Source organism: Hemicordylus capensis, chromosome 5, assembly GCF_027244095.1.
Source record: "Hemicordylus capensis ecotype Gifberg chromosome 5, rHemCap1.1.pri, whole genome shotgun sequence".
In the NCBI taxonomy this organism is placed as follows: domain Eukaryota; kingdom Metazoa; phylum Chordata; class Lepidosauria; order Squamata; family Cordylidae; genus Hemicordylus; species Hemicordylus capensis.
This window is the reverse complement of record NC_069661.1, coordinates 208,164,854-208,185,466: the sequence shown is the minus strand read 5'-3', so window position 1 is coordinate 208,185,466 and position 20,613 is coordinate 208,164,854. Positions and strand designations below refer to the sequence as shown.

Below are 20,613 nucleotides of genomic sequence, written 5' to 3'. Positions count from 1 at the left end.
ATTCTAATACTGAACATACTTTTGCTTATGTACTTCATAGTATAAAAACATTTGATTATATGCATGGTGATATGATTATATGCAGCCAGTTAGGGAATCTACACCATTTACAACACAGACTTCAGTTTCTGTTGAGAGTATTTTATACTATCATCATCATCATCATCATCATCATCATCATCATCAGAGGCGCTCTGACCCCCAGACCTTGGGGCTCTGGCTCATGGCCTCTTAGGTCCAGGGGGGCCTCCCAAGGTTGGGGTCTCCTGCAGCCACTCCACGCCACTCCGCCGCTGCCTTGCAATCACCCCGCCGGGCAGCTTCAGCGCACCTTTACCAAAATAAAAGAAAACACCTGCTGCTGTGTGGCAGCAGCACTAGCTGGGGGAAGGGTGGGCGGGGGAGAGGAGAGAGTTTCCCTCTAAGAAGATGTTTACCCAGGGGAAGGATGGGATGGGACGGTTGCAGGGAGCGTAGGGAGGCATGGAGGGGAGAGTTCCCCCATTACCCTCCGGGTTGCCAGGCACTGAACTCCGTCCAGCTCCACTCCCTTCTCCCAAGTAACGGTTCTCGCCACTCTGCTGAGCAGCCTTCCTCCATGTGGAGGAAAAAAGCCTCTGGGTGGCAACAGAGAAGGCCTGTCCCTGAGTAGCCACCAGATGGACTGTTGGCAACTGCAAACAGAACTCCCTGGATGATCTGAATAGGTGGTGGGCCTCATAACAGAGAAGGCATTCCCGCAAATATACTGGGTCTAAGCTGTTTAGGGCTTTATAGGTTATAACCAGTGCATTGTATTTTGTCCAGAAACATATTAGTAACCAGAACAGTCCTTTTAATATAGGTATAATGTGGTATCTTTGAGATGATCCAGAAACCAACCTGGCTGCTACGTTTTGCACCAGTTACAGTTTCCAGACGACATACAAAGGCAGCCCCACATAGCGAGTGCATTGCAGTAGTCAAGTATGGAGGTTACCAGCATAGGCACTACTGTTCTGAAATCATTCATCTCAAGAAACAAAGATTGATGTTATGCTGCTCAGATGAGTAGTATCAGCATTTTGTGCAAATGGGCTGGCAGATAGAAACAGCAGAATAAGCTGACAGATAGAGCCAGCAAGCATTGAACTAGCAATCATTTAATCCTTTGTGAAAGAACCTGGGAAATGTGCATTTCAAAGTAATTATAAATCTTCCCTTTTTTGCCTGGGCTATCACTGTTGAAGTACTCTTGAGAGTTGTTTGTCAAATACAAATGAACTTCTCTGGTTAAACAACCGCCTTCCATTTATCTTTCTGGCTCAACCATTTCTTTGAAGTATTAACCAATTTGACTTTTAAAGGAAACTTAGTTGGCAGGAAATCCTGTTTGTCCCCATCTGCATATGATATGGATTTCAGTCCCAATGGAAATTACTTTTAATATATACCTTACTGTAGGAATCTTGTTAAAATTGACTGTTTATAACCAAACTGGAAGTACTCCTGGAAACTCACTGGTCAGCACCCCGAAAGCTAAACTCTTCCTGCCCTAGTATCCTTTTGAACAAAAGATACTTTTTCCCCCAATGAAAGGGGTCAGCTCTGCTCTTTTAGGGCAACTCCATGCAGTGATTTTGATGTTTTCCTTATCTCTTTGTTTCACCAAATAATACTGCTTTTCTTGATTAAAGGGCTCTAGAGTGTTGTAAAACTACATGATCAAAGCCACTCACTGGGTCTAAATGCCTTAAGAAGAGTGGGTATAGGGAGAATTGGAAGGACCTCATGCCAAAAAGAACTGAGGGAGTGGCATAGACCTGATGGGAGAATATGCAGTGGTGCCCTTTGGACCAGACTTCTGGTCTGAAGTCTGGTCCTCCACCACATTTGGCCCTCCAAATGTCCAGGTGGTGGCTATGCTGCCGGCCTGTGCTGTGCTACCTCTGGGTTCCTGCAGCAGCCCGCCCACCCACTGATCATGCAGCCTGGCAGCCCACCCACACAGCCTGCCCACCTGCCCAATCTCCTGTTGCGCGGTGGCAGGGGTGCTGAGTAGGCTTGAGCCTGAAATGTTTCGGAGACCATTATAAAGGCCTCCGAAACGTTTCAGCTCTGGGGTCCGTTTCAGCGCCTCGGCACCAGCAGGGGTACTTCTTTAAGAGTGGGGAGGGTGCACTCACCTCTCCTGCCGCATTTCCCCTGCTGGCGCTCCGTTCTTTTCAAGCCCCTTGGGGTGGCAGCATTCCTCCCTGCCGCCCCGTTGTCTTCATTGGCCAGAAGTGGCCGGAAGTAGCGATTGCGAATGCGCCCATCGTGCGCGTGCACCCATCTGCCGTGCACCCGCGCGCATGCGATGGGTGCACATGCGATCACTACTTCCGGCCACTTCCGGCTGATGAGAACAATGGGGCGGCAGGGAGTAACACTGCCGCCCTGAGGGGCTTGAAAAGAATGGAGCGCTGGTGGGGGAAATGCAGCGGGAGGGGTGAGTGCACCCTCCCCCGCCCTTAAAGAACTACCCCCGCCGGTGCCAAAGCAACTTTGGGCACATCCCTAGTGCTGAGGGCCGAGAGCAGCTGGGCCTGTGCTGCCTGCCTGCACTATCATGCCCCCACTTGAGGACATTGGAGAGGAGTGGGGGGCAGGCAACTTACTAGAAAGTGGGGAGGTGCCTGAGGAGGAGCAGGATGGTGATGTGAATGGGGAGGTAACTGAGACAGGCCAGGGTGAGCGTTTGGCACAGGAGGGGCCAGCAGGGCCGGGTGATCTTTGGAGAGAAGGGCCAGGATCTGAGCCAGAGTTTGAACAGCCACTATCTTCTCGAGGACGCAGATGGGAAAAACGTCAGCAGCAGGTGAGAGAATTATGGAGGAGCAGTTGACTAACAAGAAGACAGCAGGAGCTGGATTGAATCTATGGCAGCTGGCAGGGGTGGAGTGTTGATTAAGTGCACATGGCTGCTGACTATAAATGGGGCAGCCTGTGCCTTGAACAACACTCCTGGAAACAACACATCAAAAGCTTTGAGCTTTTGTTGGAGAGATTATGACTTTGGAATCTGGGCTTCTCACTTCTGTATTCCTGATGAGACTTTCCCCCCTTACTATTTAGTAGTAAAACTGAAACTCAAGTTACTGGCTAGTATGTCATATATTTCTGACCAGGGCTGCAAGGGAGCTTCTCCAACTCTCAGCAGCAGTACTAGCAGGAGAGAGAGAGAGAGAGAGACCCCCCATTGAGTAGCATCGAGTAGTGACTACAGGCTTGAGTGGAGAGGCAGAGGCAAACAGTAGCAGCAGTCAAGCACCTGCAGCGAGCCGGGTGCTTGCCACCAGCCACCTCCCTTGCTTGCCACCATGCACACACCAACAAAGAACCACCACACCAGTTCAGTACAGTCCAGAGAACAGCAGTAGGTTAACGGCGAGTGAGGGGTGGTGGTACATTCAGCTAATTGAAATGGCAAGATTGTCCATGGCATGCAAAATGTGGTATCTGATCATTAGTGGTAAGTATCCTATTCAGAATTTCTTCATTTAAAAAAAAAAAAGTTTCAAGCTTTCCCTGAGCATGATCTGGTGTACAATACAATGCACTGCAGCTTATCTTGCAGCGATGGCTTTAGGTCCAGGCTCCAAAATTCCCTAAGTGCACCTCTGATAATATGCCTTCCTCTGCAGCTTCTATAAGGGAGCCCTCTATTTTGGGGAAATGGAAACAACTGATAGAGGATTGGTGATGGCTGAACACTGGTACATTGCTCAGAGAAACATATTTGAGTCAGAACTGTAAGATCCAAATGCTATTCAGACATGATGTTGCACATGTGTACAAAAGTCTGTACATATGTACATGTTTTATGTGAATGATTGTATATCTGTTAACTTCAAAAGTGAACCAGGGTATAGACCCCCTAAAATGTAGGGTACAGATAAGGAATGTACTATTTTACATGTGTTGAACATAATGTATGAATAACTGTATGTGAGAACAGATCTATACATGCATCCACTATATGCTAATTGTACAGGCATTGGACATAATGTGTGAATAGGGCTCCAGCACAGACCCATAGCCTGGGGATGCCCAAGGTGTGACATTCCCCCCTGCACAAAATGTTTCTCCCCCACACAATTGCAGTCGCCCCCCGGCAAGTTACTCTATGACTCCCAATTTCTCTTTTTTCAGTCGGGAGGGAAGTGGCTGCAGAGAAAGGAAAGGGTTAAACCAGACCTGTCTTGTCCCAGAAGCAACAGCTGTCTCCGATTGGTCCTCCTTGTCTTGTGCTCCTCCCCTGCTCTGCAACTGAATTCAGTTCAGTTGCTGAATGGAGAGACTGGAAGCTAGCTGTCTTTTGGGCTCAAGTAAAAATGGAAAGTCAAACAATCAAACAAACAAACCACCCTTATCTGTTTGTTTTTGTGTGTGTGATTTCTTCCCTTCAGGAGCCAATGTGCTTTTCCCTGCTTCTCACATTTATGAACTATGTGTGTGTGTTAGAGAGAGAGAGATTGATTCTATTCCCAATTGAAAGCCTTCCTTTATGTGTCTGTGTTTTCCCCCAAGCCCTTGTTTGTGCCTGAGATATTTTTAACTTTTAAAAAAATGTTTAAAATGATTGGATTCTTTCCTTTAAGTCCTGATCCATGTGATCTTCCCCTCGGAAAGCAAAGAGCTGGAAGTAAAAGAGAGAGGGTGGTGTGGGGTGTTCATTGGTTGGTCTGTGGTGGTCATCGTTGAAAATTTATTCAGTTGTTTTTTCAAACAAATAAATTCTCAAAATGGTGTATATAGTAAAGCATTTTAGAAAATGTTCCTTGCTCCCAGAATGGTTTACAATACTTGAGGGTTGAGAAAGAGTGGAGCTAGCCTAGTATCCTGGACTGCTTGCTAATTTTAAACTAGTTTGCCTAGATATCTCTCCACCTCTGCCTTTCCTATCTTTATACACACACACATCACTTTTAAACAAAAAGGTCCCCACAGTAGTAGCTTTAAAACATTTGTTCAGGGCTTATAATAGCTCATGCACAAATCATTGATAGAAGGGAGGAGAGCAGCTGTGATTACAATGAACTTCTAGATGTTTTAATATGCTTTAATTAAGCCTTAAGTACTACTGTGCTCAAGTTCAATACTGCAATCGTGTATTAAGGAAAAAGTCATTTACCAAAGTTCTCTTTTTATATCTGTTTATTAAAGGCAAAAGTGCACTTTTGGACTATTGAGAGACTGAGTGGAGATTGAAATTATATTGTGAAATATGAAATTTTATTGCATTTATTAGACTCAGAAAATTGCAATTTCTGTTGACCTCTGCACTACTTCAGTATAAGTGCCCCAGGCTGCACATTGTTTTTAAAAGGTCATATAACCTGCCCCCCTGACTTTTGTGATTCCCCCCAAGACATTTAGGCTGGCTACAGGCCTGGGGCTCCAGTGTAAAAGGGGAGTAGAAAGTTCTCCGGTGGGAGGTTTCATTAGATATTGGAATTGGTGGAGAGTAAAGATGCTCAGAACCAATTAGTCAGAGCTGAAATGGAATTTTAAAAGGTACTGAAGAAGCAGAAAGCATCAATCTCAAATGCCTGAGGACATCTCAGGCCCTGCTCATGGCCCCACCACTAACAGAGATCCAGTTAGCGGGGACTAGAGATGGGGCCTTTTTAGTTGTGGCCCCTCAGCTTTGGAACACCCTGCTTGAAGAGCTTCTCCATGCTCCCTCCCTCAATGTTTTTTAAAAAACAATTCAAAACACATTTTTAGAGACTTAATTTTTTAATCTACTTCTTCTATCTGGTAGGTTCTTTAGTTTTTATAGTTCTGTTTTTAGCTTTTTATTAATAACTTTTAATTTGAAACTTTTTAAAAAATTGTCATTTTAAATGTGGTTTTAGTCTGGTCTTTTAATTTGTAAAACTTTATTAATCTTTTATTTTACATTGTATCTATTTTATTAATGTTGTGAGCTGCCCCAAGCAGTAGCGTGATGAAGGGGTGGGGTATAAATATTTTAAACAAATAAATAAGTACATAAGTAAGTACAAAAACTATTGGCTGACATACCACATAAGAGTACATCAGCCTAGTAATCTTGCATTTGCACAATTTGCATAAGTAGAGCAAATGCAAAATCTGCACAAATTGCATTATATGAGAGTAAGCCTATTATTTCTAATAGGCATATTCTTGTGTAATGCAATCTTTGCAAATTGTACAAGTCAGTATGACTAGGCTGATGTACACTTGTGCAGAATGTCAGCCATTTTGGGATCTAGGATCCTTTTTTGCAAAATTAGAGTAAGGCAAGATGATGTCTCCTAAGAAACAAGCAGCGGTGCAGCATGATGGCATAACTTTACCCGAGCAAAAGAGACTGCGTAAATTTAAAATCTCCAATTAAAGTGCATTGTAAAGCCCCTGATAATTGCTTCCATAGGAAGAAGCTGACTTATTCTGAATCAGGCCATTGGTCTGTCTAGCTTAGCGTTGTCTACAATGACTGGCAGCAGATTTCCATGGAGCTTTTAAAAGAAAAGAAAAATCAAAAATGCACAATGGTATGTGAGTGTAATTCACGCGTGTAGCATGTATCACTACAACAAACACACCTGTGCCTTTTTCTTACTTCGTTGCATTCCATGACATTTAGAAGCCTGCATAGAGTGGGGGAAATCCTCAGAACTGGGAATTTGACCACACTATTGTAGAAGAGGGTTCTATTTATTGGTGAAGACTAGAGATGTGCAAGCCGGCTCGCTTGAGGTTGGGCTCAACATCGAGCTGGCCCAGTTCGGCGGGTCCAAGTTACAACCAAGCCAGCCCTATCTATCCCCAGTACAAGATCTCTCTAATGTCTGTTGCTGGTGTCTATCTTATGTTTCTTTTTCATATCTAAAATAACATTTGTATAATTCAAAAATATAAGTCATGTAGAAGTTGCATTTGTTAGAAATGTGATTCCATAGGCATTTACTCTTAACACCAATACCTCCTACTAGCCACTAGGGACATTAGGAGTAGAAAGTGTGGGGCTGCTCCCTTGTTCTTTTTTTTACCTTATATCTCTGATCTAACTCTTCTTGTGATTGGTAGAATGATACTCTTAGGACACACCCTTCTTCTTTGTGTTCTCGTTCTTCTTTCTTCCACCATGAGCGAGCTAGCTAGTACAGGGTGCAGGCTTTCTATCTCAGTTTGTAACTTCTCTGCTGAAACCAGAGTTGAGGGAGGAAGCTCCTCCCTTGCTCCAGCTGCTTTTGGCTGTTGGGGTTGACCTTCAGTCAAGCAGGAAGCCCACACAGCCAGTTCCCCCTCTTCTTTGCAGACTCCTTGACTGCAGAGAGCCTCCTGTACATTACATTCAAATTACGTTCAAATGGAGAGGAACCACGGGTCCATTGGACACATTGGATGTGTGAATGCAGCCTCCGTAATTTCACTGTGACTATCTGTTTGTGCATTGAGTGTGGAGGGTGTATGTCCGGAGGTTTTGTGACATCATGGGACTGTCCAGCCTTTGCTGTGTGTTTGTTGCATAGATAATGTGGGGGTATCATCACTATGAAACTGGCAGGTTGAATTTCCTGACACTGTGAGAGTCTCTGTTGAAGTTGTTCCATTAGCTCTTGTTTCTACACCTGTTCTTGTGGTGTTCACTCTGCTGCTGGTTGAGCATGGGATTGCATCTACATCATATATGCATTGAACCTAGCATCGTAGCGTATCAAGACCACAGAACTGTAATACACTTAATATTCGTGAATCACATCTCTTTTCTTAAATGACTCAGCAATGCTTGAGAATTGCTATAGTTACTTCAGCTTTCAGTTTTCTATATTAAACTGTGTTTATTTCTGTGTACTTTTTGAAAAAAAGTACTTGTGTTTGTGAATATGTTTTCTTTTATGTTAAAAGTTGTTGCTGAGGTTTTGTTAAATTTAAAACATGATGATGAAGAGTGAGTGAAAGTTCATCTAAGGATGAGCAGAATCACCCTTCCCAGGGAAATATTCTGGGAGAGCAAAGTGGAAAGCCCCTTCCTGCAAGAAAGTCTTGAGCATTCTTAGGCCTTCAAGAGCGTGCAACTAGGGCAGGATCCAGTAAGGACTGACATTCTATAACTTGAATTTATTAATAATTGAATGATAAGGAAAACTATAGAGGCATAAACAACTGCTGCTTCCATTCAAGTAAAATTCTTCCCCAGGAACTACAAGAACCATGCAGCCAGTCAGATCAGAAACCTAAACAAAAATAAATTTCCTGATGTCTAGCTCAGGAAATATGTCCCTATCCTTCCTGCTTACTTCCAGGTAAGGAACTTCCAGTTGATTCCGAGCCCAAGGCTGTTGGCCCAAGGCTTTCAGTTTTCTATATTAAACTGTGTTTATTTCTGTGTACTTTTTGAAAAAAAGTATTTGTGTTTGTGAATAGGCCTGGTCCTTCGCTACTGGGGGAGCCCCCTCCGAACGCTCCCTAGCCTCCCCTCTGCCACTGCGGGGGGGGGGGGGGCTCTGAACACTCCTCAGTCTCTCTTCCATGATGGAAATGGATAGAAAACTGATGATACCCCCACATTATCTATGCAACAAACACACAGCAAAGGCTGGACAGTCCCATGATGTCACAAAACCTCCAGACATACACCCTCCACACTCAATGCACAAACAGATAGTCACAGTGAAATTACGGAGGCTGCATTCACACATAACACAGAACTGCAGGTCCAATGGACCCGTGGTTCCTCTCCATTTGAACGTAATTTGAATGTAATGTACAGGAGGCTCTCTGCAGTCAAGGAGACTGCAAAGAAGAAGGGGAACTGGCTGTGTGGGCTTCCTGATTGACTGAAGGACAACCCCAACAGCCAAAAGCAGCTGGAGCAAGGGAGGAGCTTCCTCCCTCAACTCTGGTTTCAGCAGAGAAGTTACAAACTGTTCCTCTCCATTTGAACGTAATTTGAATGTAATGTAATTTGAATGTAATGTACAGGAGGCTCTCGTGTGTGTGTGTGTGCGCGCACACACACACACACACACACACACACACACACACACACACACACACACATTCCACTGTGCTTTGAGCTTCCTGCAAAAGTGATTCCCAGAGTTGAATCACATGTTCAAAATTTCTCCCCCACCTTCAAAAGCCTTTCCATCCCCACCTTTGCCAACCCTGAAGCTATTTCTGGAGATCCCTCCATACTCCCCTCCATCAAGCTATGTGGAATCAAGCTATCAGACTGCTCCCTTTGCTACTATTCTTCTGAGGTGAAAACTCATCTATTGAGTCTCCTAAGTGAGCCCCCCAAACCTTAATCCAGTCATGTTTTCGCGATGTAGAATACAGTGGGACAGTTGGCCCAAGGCTGCTGCCCACGCTCACCTCTTGCCAAATCCTCATGGCTGCTAGCTCTCTAAAATAATCTTTTCATCGGTTCTTGTATTTAAAAGAACATTCAAACTTTAAAAGCTCGTCCTAGGCTGCCATCTTAACCTTGTCTGTGAAACAGACAGAACTGTTTTTTAAAAGGTGATTTCTTTGCAGCCAGGCAACTCTAAGCATGTTTACTCAGAAGTAAGCCCCACTCAATTCAGTGGGACCTATTCCCAGGTAAGTGCACATAGGATTGCAACCTTAGGAAGCCCCTCCTGATTTTTTCAATACATTGCTGTCCTGACTTGAGAAGCTGCAGTGGGAGCTGTGTGGGACACAGTCTCTTCTCGCCTGCAGTTTTCTGTTTTGAGGGGGTGTTTAAGATGGCCAGGGCTCATGCAGGTGCAGCAAATGTTGAACTTGCCTCGTACCTCCTATCTATCTATCTATCTATCTATCTATCTATCTATCTATCTATCTATTCGATTTTTATACTGCCCTTCCGAATTAAAACAATTAAAAACAGAAACCATTAAAACCAGTAACAATTAAAATAGAAATATAAATATGAACACCAATTAAAACACATCTTAAAAAATAATTAAACTATCAGAACAATTAAAACCCTGAAAACCAGGTTAAACATTAAAACAATTAAAACGAATTAAAAATCCTGAAAGGCCAGGCCAAACAGATGGGTTTTAAGGGCTCTCTTGAAGGACAGTAAGGAATTAAGATTGCGAATTTCTGCTGGGAGTGCATTCCACAGCCCAGGAGCAGCTACAGAGAAGGCCCGCCTCTGAGTCGCCACCAAACGAACAGGTGGTAACTGGAGACGGACCTCCTCAGATGACCTTAATGTGTGGTGGGGATCATGTAAAAGAAGGCACTCTCTAAGATATCTCGGACTCAAGCCGTTCAGGGCTTTAAAGGTAATAACCAGCACTTTGTATTTTGCCCGGAAACATATCGGCAGCCAGTGTAACTGTTTCAAAACAAGCATAATATGGTCTCTCCGGGTTGCCCCAGAGACCAATCTGGCTGCTGCATTCTGAACTAACTGAAGTTTCCGGACTACATACAAAGGCAGCCCCACGTAGAACGCATTGCAATAGTCAAGCCGGGAGGTTACCAGAGGATGCATCACTGTTTTGAGGTCATCCTCTTCAAGGAATGGGAGCAGCTGTCGAATCAGCCGAAGCTGATAGAAAGCACTCCTGGCCATGGCCTCCACCTGAGATACCAGGCTGAAGCCTGAGTCCAGGAGTACTCCCAAGCTGCACCCCTGCTCCTTCTGGGGGAGTGTAACCCCATCCAGCACAGGAAGATCTAACTCATCCCTCAGATTCTGATCTATATCACCTGGTTGGGGTTTTCTTTGCTAGGATGGGGGATTAAGTGCATTCTGATAGTGATTGGATGGTGTGGGTGTCTGTTAGAAAAACCTAACTCTTGCCATGATTAAACATAGTTGGGATGCTGATTTCTGAATGAATACAGAGTAAGGGAGAGAGGAGTTAATGCAAAGGTGTGGAAATCTTTGCAAAAATTTCTACAAGTAGCTTGTGGGGAGTGGGTGCTAGTATACTGTAGTGACTTGAGCAGCCCTGCACAAACAGCCCTAATTGTCTGTTTTTTGTTTTTAAATTATATCTATTTCAATATTGGTTTAATATTTTTAATTTTTAATAATTTTAATTCAATAACCAATACACTGAAAACTGACCTTGGCCCCTGCACATCAAGTCAGAGTTGATTCAGGCTCACCACGGTGTTTGAGTTGTGCACGCCCGCCCTACACACTTTCACTCACTCTGGTTATGAGAGTGGGGATTTATTTAAATAAATAAAATAAATACATTATATTTATTTATTTATCGTTATATCTGGCTCTTCCTCCAAGGAACCCAGAGCAGTGTACATAGTTATGTTTATCCCTACAACAATCCTCTGAGGTAGGTTAGGCTGAGAGATAAGTGGCTGGCCCAGAGTCACCCACTGAGCTTCATGGCTGAATGGGGATTTGAACTTGGGTCTTTCCGGTCCTCTAACCACTGTGCCATGCTGGCTCTCTGCTACATGCAGAGGCACTCTTACCCCTAGACTTCGGGTCCTGGGGGCCCCAAATAATCTTTAGCCTGTCCTGGGTGGTGTGGTTTGTGCCCTCAAGAACCTACATGTTCAAAAATGATGCTTCTTGCAGTGGGGCGGGGGGCTCCAAAGGCCTTTAGGTCCAGGCTCCAAAATTGCCTAGGTGCACCTCCGAAGTCAAGCTCACTGAATCAACTATCTCTCCTTGCACAGGACCATTGGAATACTGTGGTCAGCAGCTGTACAGACGGTGCATGTAGTAAAGGGGGTACTACCTCTTGCAGAAAGGCTGGTGCTGCTGGGACTGGCTTTCTGGCAAGCTCGCTGAGCCCCTGTTCATCTCCCTGCTCTTGGGGCTTTGGTAGTTTTGCCAGAGGCCTCTGGGCCCTGGATATCATCTTTACTGGTTACAATCTGCTGCATCTTTACTGCCTTGCACTGGAACGCCACCAGGACGTGTAATGTTAACTGCCTCTGGTCCTTTTTCTCCTTCCACCATGTCAAACTCCACTGTCTCTTACACAGCGAAGGTGCTTTCTAGTGTTACTTTTCTTTATAGTGGTCTGGTGGACAAACACATCTTCCTTGGTGTCATTCTTGTTGATGAAGCCATAGCTGTTCCTTACATTAAAACATTTCACTGTCCCCACTTTGTTACATTCTTTTCATGGGGTTGGAAAGAAGGGTCTGTTTGCTGACTGTGGGTGGCTTGCAACCAGCGCTCTAATCCTTCTTGTGTATGATCCTTCTTACCTGGACGTAGCGTGTCCCAGACATGCGAAGCCAAGTCATCGCCAATCAACATGGCAACATGGCAATGTTCCCAAACTGCAAACTCCCATTTGCCCTTCCAGTCCTCAGTTTGAATAAACAGCATCACTAAGGGCATCCTCTTCCTTACGTGGGCCCCTTTTGTTTATGTTAGATGTGTATTGGCTAATGAGGTGTGCTTAAGAAGGGCCTTGGGCACCAAAGAGGCAACACCTTTATCTCACTCTGTTTGTATGATACCTGCACCTATATGGGACGAGTATTACCATACATTGTACAAGAGAGATGAAGCAGCTGTCACAAGCCTAGATGTGGATGTGAGTCAGCTGCCAGAATGAGCACCAGTAACTTGTACTGAAATAGAATTCTTGGCGAGGCAGTTTAAACCTGGCAAAGCCCCTGGCAATGACTACATATCCACAGAAGTAATTAGAAATAATTTGGCATGGTGGACCCCAGGCCTGGCCTCTCTCTTTTCTTTTATTGGCAGGACTGCATGGGTCCTTAAGGACTAAGGAGTGGCAGTAATAATTCCAATCTATAGAAAGGGTGAAAGGAAGCTACCTGAAAATTAATCGACCTATTAGTCTTCTAAGTATAGTGAGCAAGATGTATGCCAGCATGCATATGAGTGTTTACTGGACTGGATGGATTCTGAAAATATCCTGGTGGAGGAGCAAACTGGCTTCCATGCAGTTCACTCCATTATGGACCCTGCTTTAACACTACAACATTTAGTGGAAAAATACTCTTCCAAATCTAACTCTGCTCTATATGCAGGATTTGTTTATTTTAGATCTGCTTTTGATCTGATCCCCAGAGAGGAACTTTGGTGTAAGTTATTGAGATCATCAGTAGACTGCTGTTTACTTGTTTTGATATTTAAACTATATGAAAACTCCCATATAAGGGTGTGTTCCAGTGCTCAGGGACATCTCACCAAGGAAATACCAACATTCAGAGGAGTCAGACTGGGATGTATTTTGGCTCCTCTGCTATTTAACTTTTATATTAACTCTCTTGTTCCCCTTTTAGGCAATCCAGACCATCATCCACCAAAATTAGCAGGCAAACATCTTGCCATACTTTTATATGCAGATGATGCTGTTATCCTCTCGTGAACTCCGACAAGCTTAAGAAGAGCTCTGTGCTCTCTTGCTATCTATTGTGTTGAACAATTTTTAGAAATAGATTATAACAAAACTAAGATCTTGGTGTTTGCAAAGAGACCAAAAATTCAGAACTGGTCACTAAATGGGCATTGGTTAGAACAAGTTAAATATTTCAGATATCTTTGTGTAATTCACTAGGCTTCAAGAAGAAGTGCACATAGAGAATATGTAAGGCAGGATGCACATAAGAGTGCACAAACACTTCAAATCTTCCACTGTTCTTGGGGCGCCCAATTTATGCCCTCCACAATACAACTTTTTTCGGCTAAAGTATGAGCACAGCTCCTTTATGGAGCCCAACTTGGTACGTACTCTAACTTCTTTAAGATGGAATCTGTGCCATTTAAGTTCCTGAGGAACATTTTTCAAGTACCCCAGTGTGTGTCTAGTGCTGTTCTCCATCTGGAAGCAAGACTGTTTAAAGTACAGGCCAGAGCATGGATTAATATCTTTGAATTCTGGCTAAAGCTGGTTTTTCCATCCTTCACTTGTGCTAATGGATACCTACCACTCCAGGAGTGGTCAAATAATAGCTTGCTTCAATGAAGCTGGGACCACTCCCTCGCTCAACAAGGTGTTTAAAACCTGCGGGACCCAGCTAAAAGTTCCCTTCTTACTAGATTTAATAAGCCATGAAGGGCAAGGGTCGATCATGCATGTGATTGGCCAAACCCAACTAAACACATTGTCCATGTCCTCAGGGACCAATAATTGAAACTCTTCCAGCAAAACTAGGACAGGTTTTACTCTGGGCACCTGTCCCAATGATCCTGCATCAGCCATCATGTCCAACTCATGGATAGGGATGTGCACAAAACATTTAATGGTTTGTCATTGAAAATCTTATACGCTACCAAAGAATCTACACTCAGAACACTTCAGAAACAACAAAACCCAGTACCCCATGGGTTAGCAATCCATGGGGGTGGTTGGCACCCTCTTTGCACTAGACCACCACTCACTCTGGGCCACCCCAGCACCCCACAAGTGGCTTTAAGGTTTTTCTCCATAGGGAGGAATGGAGGTTTCAGCAGCCCCATAACTGCACTTGGGGGGTGCTGGGGTGGCCCAGAGCGAGGGTGCCAACCACCTCCATGGGTTGCTAACCCATGGTGTACTGGGTTTTGTTGTTTCTGAAGTGTTCTGAGTGTAGATTCTTTGGTAGCATATAAGATTTTCAACAACAAACCATGAATCCACTCTCATCTGCTAACCTTAAAGACAAATAAACTTCAAAAATCACTTAAAAATCAGCCCTTTGCCCAATTCCTTTCAAATAATTCTGATAGCTTCCTGGCTCCCCTTGGGCACTACCACCCACCATACTCTGCTTTAGGCCACCCCTTTGCCCCTGACCTGAAGCTATACATTTGCTGACACCTCCATGCTTCTTTATGGAGAAAAACCTTAAAGACGCATAAACTTCAAAAATCACTTAAAAATCAGCCCTTTGCCCAATTCCTTTCAAATAATTCTGATAGATTCCTTGCCACCTTGGGAACTACCACCCACCACACTCCACTCTAGGACACCCCTTTCTCCCCGACGTGAAGCTATACATTTGCTGCAATCTTCATTATTCTCTATGAGGAATTCCAAAATACTTTTAAAATTCACCAATAATCAGAAAAGTGTCCAATTGCCTTGAAACTTTGTGGATAGTAGGCACCCCTGGTTGTCTACCACCCACCCCACTTTTGTGCTCCTAGGTGCTCCATAATAGGGGATATGGGCTGGTTCTGGTCCCATTATACACTATGAGAAAAATAATTTAAAATATTTCAAATATTCTTAAAAAATCATAGGGGTGTCCAATTGCTTCAGGGTTTGCATGGTTGTTGGCACCCATGGGTGCTCCACAATAAGGAATAATGGGCTGGTTCGAGTCCCATTATAACCTATGAGAAAAAAATAAAAATAATTTTCAAAAATTCATTAAAAATCGTACGAGTGTCCGATTGCTTTGGGGTTTGGGTGGCAGGTACCCCTGGGTGTCAGCTACCATCCTACCAATTATTGGATGTCCAGACAGGTTCAAACTGGTTCAAACCAGTTCAAATTCGAACCTGCAGCTCAAACCTGATGGCTGGTTCAGTTCGAATTCGAACCTGCAGCTCAAACCTGATGGCTGGTTCAGTTCGAATTCGAACTTTCAAACCACCCTGGTTCGAATTCGAACCAGTTCAAATTCGAACTGGTTTGCACATCCCTAAAAGGCAACTGGTTTGTGGTATACAGAGGTCGGGCATAGGACAAAACAGGTAATCTTAACAGAGTAAAACAGTGTGTCCAAGAAAATAAAATGCAGGCATTTAAGAAATAGACACAAATAAAACTGGAAAATACTCTTTTTCTTTCTCTTCTCTTTCTCCTTCTCTCTCTCTCTCTGAAAGAAAAATGACTGGGCAAGACATGATGTAAGCACTCAAAGTTATAGAACCCATCTGAGGACCTGATGTTTCAGAACTGTTAAATCTTAACAGGGATGAACCCAATTAGGTCCTTGGATGGGAGACCTCTGGAAGTTTTCATGTGTTAAACACAACATTTCAGCTTGGTGCTGTAGGTATTAAGAGACAGGTCGTTATGCCATTTGTTTATAGAAAAGCTGAAGAGTGCTTCTTAATAATAGCTTAGAACAGCAGCTTTGTCCCCTGCCTTCTGTCAACAGTGAGAACAATTGCTTCATCTGAGTCATTCACTCAAGTTTGTAATATTTCTCTCATTTCCTTTCAAGACGGATGAAGATTCACTTCATGCATTTCTTAATCACAGAGCACTTGACCAGTGTTCTGTGGTACTGTGTAGATGGTCATATTTTATAGGTCTAGAGACTTGTTGACACCGGATACTAGAAAATAACATCTTGGTGAATATGTATAGCATACTTGCCAGCTGGAAATGGGACACCAGATTATCCTTGTGCCCATTTCTCATATAACCCAGGCTAACTGGGCAGAGAGGCACCCAGGCTCGGACTGGCCCACAGGGCAACAGGGCATATTCCTGGTGAGCCCCACCCATGGGGCACCCCTGCACCCCACCGCACTGGTAGCAGTGAATACTTCCACCCTTAAGTACCCATTCTGCACAAAACCCAGCGCCTTCTTCACATATATTCCACCGCCCTCTCAGTGCCCCCAGCCCAGCCCTGGAGGCACCTCTCAAATTGGTAGTTCTCTTATATTTAGAAGGGGGGAAACAACTGAGCCTGTTCAACCCCAACATAGCATCTCTCCAGTGACTGTTGCTGGAGTCTACATGTAGCTAAGTCTACCTGTTTCTTTTTAGACTGTGATCACTTCAGGGCCAGGAAAATCATCTTATTGTTTTTCTGAGTAATCCGCTTTGAGAATGTTTTGTTGAAAATTGTATATTTTATTTGTTTGTTTATTCCCCTGATAATGTATTTAAATTAGAATGTATAATAGGGATGGGCATTTGACTAATCAAAAAATGTAGGCCCCATTGATTGGTCAAAATATTGCCAGATATATTATCAAGTATTTCTAAAGCATTATTAGACATTTTATTAGAACAAAAATTTTATTAGAACTAAAAAGATAATTTAATTGTCAATGTGTCTGACTACAAAAATTAAATGTCAAATTTAATTGTTTCACACTAACAGTTACAACCCAGGTCTTAAGAATTGAGAACATCTGGAGAGGTCTGGTTAGGGTTGCCACTAGATCGTTTGGTGGTGACTCAGGACTGGGCCTTCTCTGTGGCTGCCCCAGGGCTTTGGAATATGCTCCCTGTTTAAATAAGAGCATCTCCATCTCTGTTTGCTTGAGGGTATAACCCTCAAGACACACCTGTTCTCACAGGCTTTTAACGTAAATTAATTTTAAACTGTTTTTATCCCATGAAATTGTTGTAACTTTTTAATTATGTGAAATTGTTTTAATTGTTTTTACTCTGTTTTATGTTGTTTTAAATTGCGTACACTGCCTAGAGAGACACATATCAGGTGGTATATAAACTGGATGGATGGATGGATAGATAGAAAGAAGCAGTGACCTCTGCAACGAGCCAGCGTGGTGTAGTGGTTAGAGTGCTGGACTAGGACCGGGGAAACCAGAGTTCAAATCCCCATTCAGCCATGAAACTAGCTGGGTGACTCTGGGCCAGTCACTTCTCTCTCAGCCTAGCCTACTTCACAGGGTTGTTGTGAAAGAGAAACTCAAGTATGTAGTACACCGCTCTGGGCTCCTTGGAGGAAGAGCAGGATATAAATGTAGTAGTAGTAATAATAATAATAATAAATATATTTCTGACTGGAAATAATAGAGCATAAGGGTAGATAACCTTATCTCTGCAGTTGTTGTTGAACTAATTGTAGCTGGGAGTGATGGGAGTGGTAGTTCAACAATAGCTGGAGAGCCAAGCTTGCCTAGCCCTGCTATAACAGGTGGCCAGTTGGAGAAGCATTGGCACATTAATAGGTTTATTCCTGATTCCAGCAGCACTCATTGCTAAACCATTTCCCATATCAAAGAAGGAAACTCGGTTGGCCTCGTTAGTTCTTAATCAACCTGTGCTAACTATTAGTAACTATACTATTTACTAGGCCTGTGCAAAATTGGATCAGTAAAATCAGACACTGATTTTACCAAAATCAGAGGGGTTCTGAGAGAGTCCGAAGCCGCACTTGCCCAGCCCAGTTTGGATTGGACTTCTCCAAACCTCTTCATAAAAAATAAGAGCTTTCTAGAGCTCCAAATGGCAGTGAGAATCTGCTCTTTTTGAAAAACAATTGTGACTGGGGGTGAAACATCATCTTCTGCCTGCCTGCCCATGCATCTCTTTTTTAAAGAAGTTGTAAAAAAGTTTTTTAGCCCATTTTTCACTCAGAAGTTGCCGATTTCTGGGGTTTTCTGCTATTCTCATGCTACATCACATTCCCATAGATTCTCTGATATTACATCACTTCCCCTGCGATTTTCTGGTGTTAGATAACTTTTCTTCTGGGTTCACAGTGAGTATCCATGGTTACTTTAAAATATTTTTTAAGGTTTGTCCAATTCTGTCCCAACTCTGATCCTGACTCCGAGATTGAAATACAGAAGGGTCCAAAGGACACCAGACTGTCATTTACAGGTCAAATTAGATCAGATTGGACCCAATTCCAACTTTTGTTTTTGTGCACAGGTCTGTTATTTACCACTGAATGCATTCTACTTATTTTATGATCTAAATCTTATTTTCAGAAGATTTAATCTTCTGAGGGATTAAATCAGGCATCCTTTTATCTTTCTCAAGTATAGTAGCCATGTGTAGAAATGTGCCCAAGGAGTTCCTTCAAAATAACTGAATTATTGTCATCATGCCTGCTCTCTTGGATTTAGATTATAGGATTCTTTGTCATCTTTTGTGCCTCCACCATTGCTTTGATCCTACCAGTGTCATTTATGTTGACCTTCTTTGTGGTAACTGAAGCAAAGCAAATATCATCCAGAAAATATCATTCAGCAAATATCTTCTCTAATTTCTGATTCAAGGTGTTGTCCAAAGTCACATGATGCAGCAAATTTCCAGAAGCTAAACAAGTGTAGGTCTGGTCAATGAACAGAGAGGAGACTATCTGGGAGCTCAACGTACACCATCATGAGTTGTGTTCAAGAAAGGCTGAATAGAAATTATGACGATGGCTTGTAGCAGTGAATATGTGGTGGAGCAGCAAGTGTGGGTGCCCTGCCCTAGCCATGGCTATCATCCCACCTGCCTGCTACAGGTCTGTGGCCACAGTCCCACTTCCCAGATCTTTCCTCTCTTCCTTTTATGCCCTCTTCTTTCCCTACCCCTGGTTGGAGCCCACAGACGCCACCCCTCTCCTCTCCTCGTCCACCTTGCCTCATCCATTTAAGCATCTCACAGAAGAATCCTTTCCTTGGAGGTCCCTATGCTTCCTTTTTCCTTTAGCAAAGGACCCTTCTGTGGGATGCTTGAATTGATGAGACAAGGTGGACACGTGCTCTGCTGGGAAGACAGCACAGCAAGCAAGGGAGAGATGATCAAATGAACAAGCAAGGTGGTCACTGCTGCATGAGCCACCCCGGTGGTTGAAGCAGCCAGATGGACACTGCTACAGTAAGAGCAGCAGCAGCAGATGGGCAGGCGCAAAGTGCTATGTACACTGGGAGGGGGAAGCTGGTGGTGAGGGGGAGAGATGAGAGAAGTGGGCAGAATATGCAGACTCTGAGGAAAGGAGAGGGGGAAAGAGAGAGGAGAAAGCACCAGAAAGAGAGGCAGTGAGGGGAAAAGAGAAGGGAAGAGCAGTGGCATCTGCGGGCTCCATCCCAGGGGGTGGGGCCAGCAGGGTGATGGCACGACATTTCATGACTGATCTTGAGCCACCACTGGTTTGTGCTATTCTGGGCATGACGTTTTCTGCTTTTCTTTTTCTTCGTTATGAGCTGCAGTTCATAAAGAACTGCAACTCAGCTTGTGCATTTGCTTTTCTAATTTTGGCCTGACATATTTATGATGGATTAGGATATTCTTCGTTAGCTACCTGCCCATTCCACTTCTTGTAAATTTCTTAGTAGCTTCAAGATCATCATGGCTATGTAGGAGGTTATGCTTTGCCATTTCAAATGGTTAATATTTTAATCTGACAGTCATTTTCATGCCTGCCAGTAATCTGCATGCATCCATAATTCAGTCTTCTATAATTTTGATATTAAATATTTACAGTTAGATACTAGCCCCTCTGGCAAACAAGTAAATCCTGAGTAGTGCACTGATCATCCTTGCATGAACTGTCTAATAGCTACTTTATGATCAAAGGTGACAATTTTACACCTCTTTTTGAAGTCTCTAAAAGGTACTTTTAGAGACAATTTTGTGTGCAAAATCTTCAGCAAAGGGCCAGACAGAACGATACTGTCTTGAGTCTACAATCTCTGTTCACTTAGAGAAAAGCAACAACAGACCATGATGTCCTAGCTGTCAGTGAACAATATGGTGACCATGCTATATATTTTGATGTGATGAGCATTAGTTGACCTTGCAGAAATAAACTTAAAGGGTCTTTTTACTGCACTGAACTCAAATCCAATATTAAATAATGTTTGAAAATAATAAAATTGATTCAGGCTTTCAGTTCATCCGTTTTTGCTTTTTAAAGCTACTAAAGCTAATCTATCACTCATCCTAAACAAGCTCAAAAAAGTGTCATCTGTCATAGTAGCTTTGTTCTCTTTTGAAA

The 20,613-nt window shown here is 43.4% G+C and overlaps 1 protein-coding gene across 14 annotated transcripts in view; it reads left to right on the top strand.

The window, feature by feature from the left end:
* Positions 1-20,613, top strand: part of ANKS1B (ankyrin repeat and sterile alpha motif domain containing 1B) — a 595,071-nt gene that overhangs the window by 340,254 nt on the left and 234,204 nt on the right. The gene's annotated exons all lie outside the window — the stretch shown is intronic.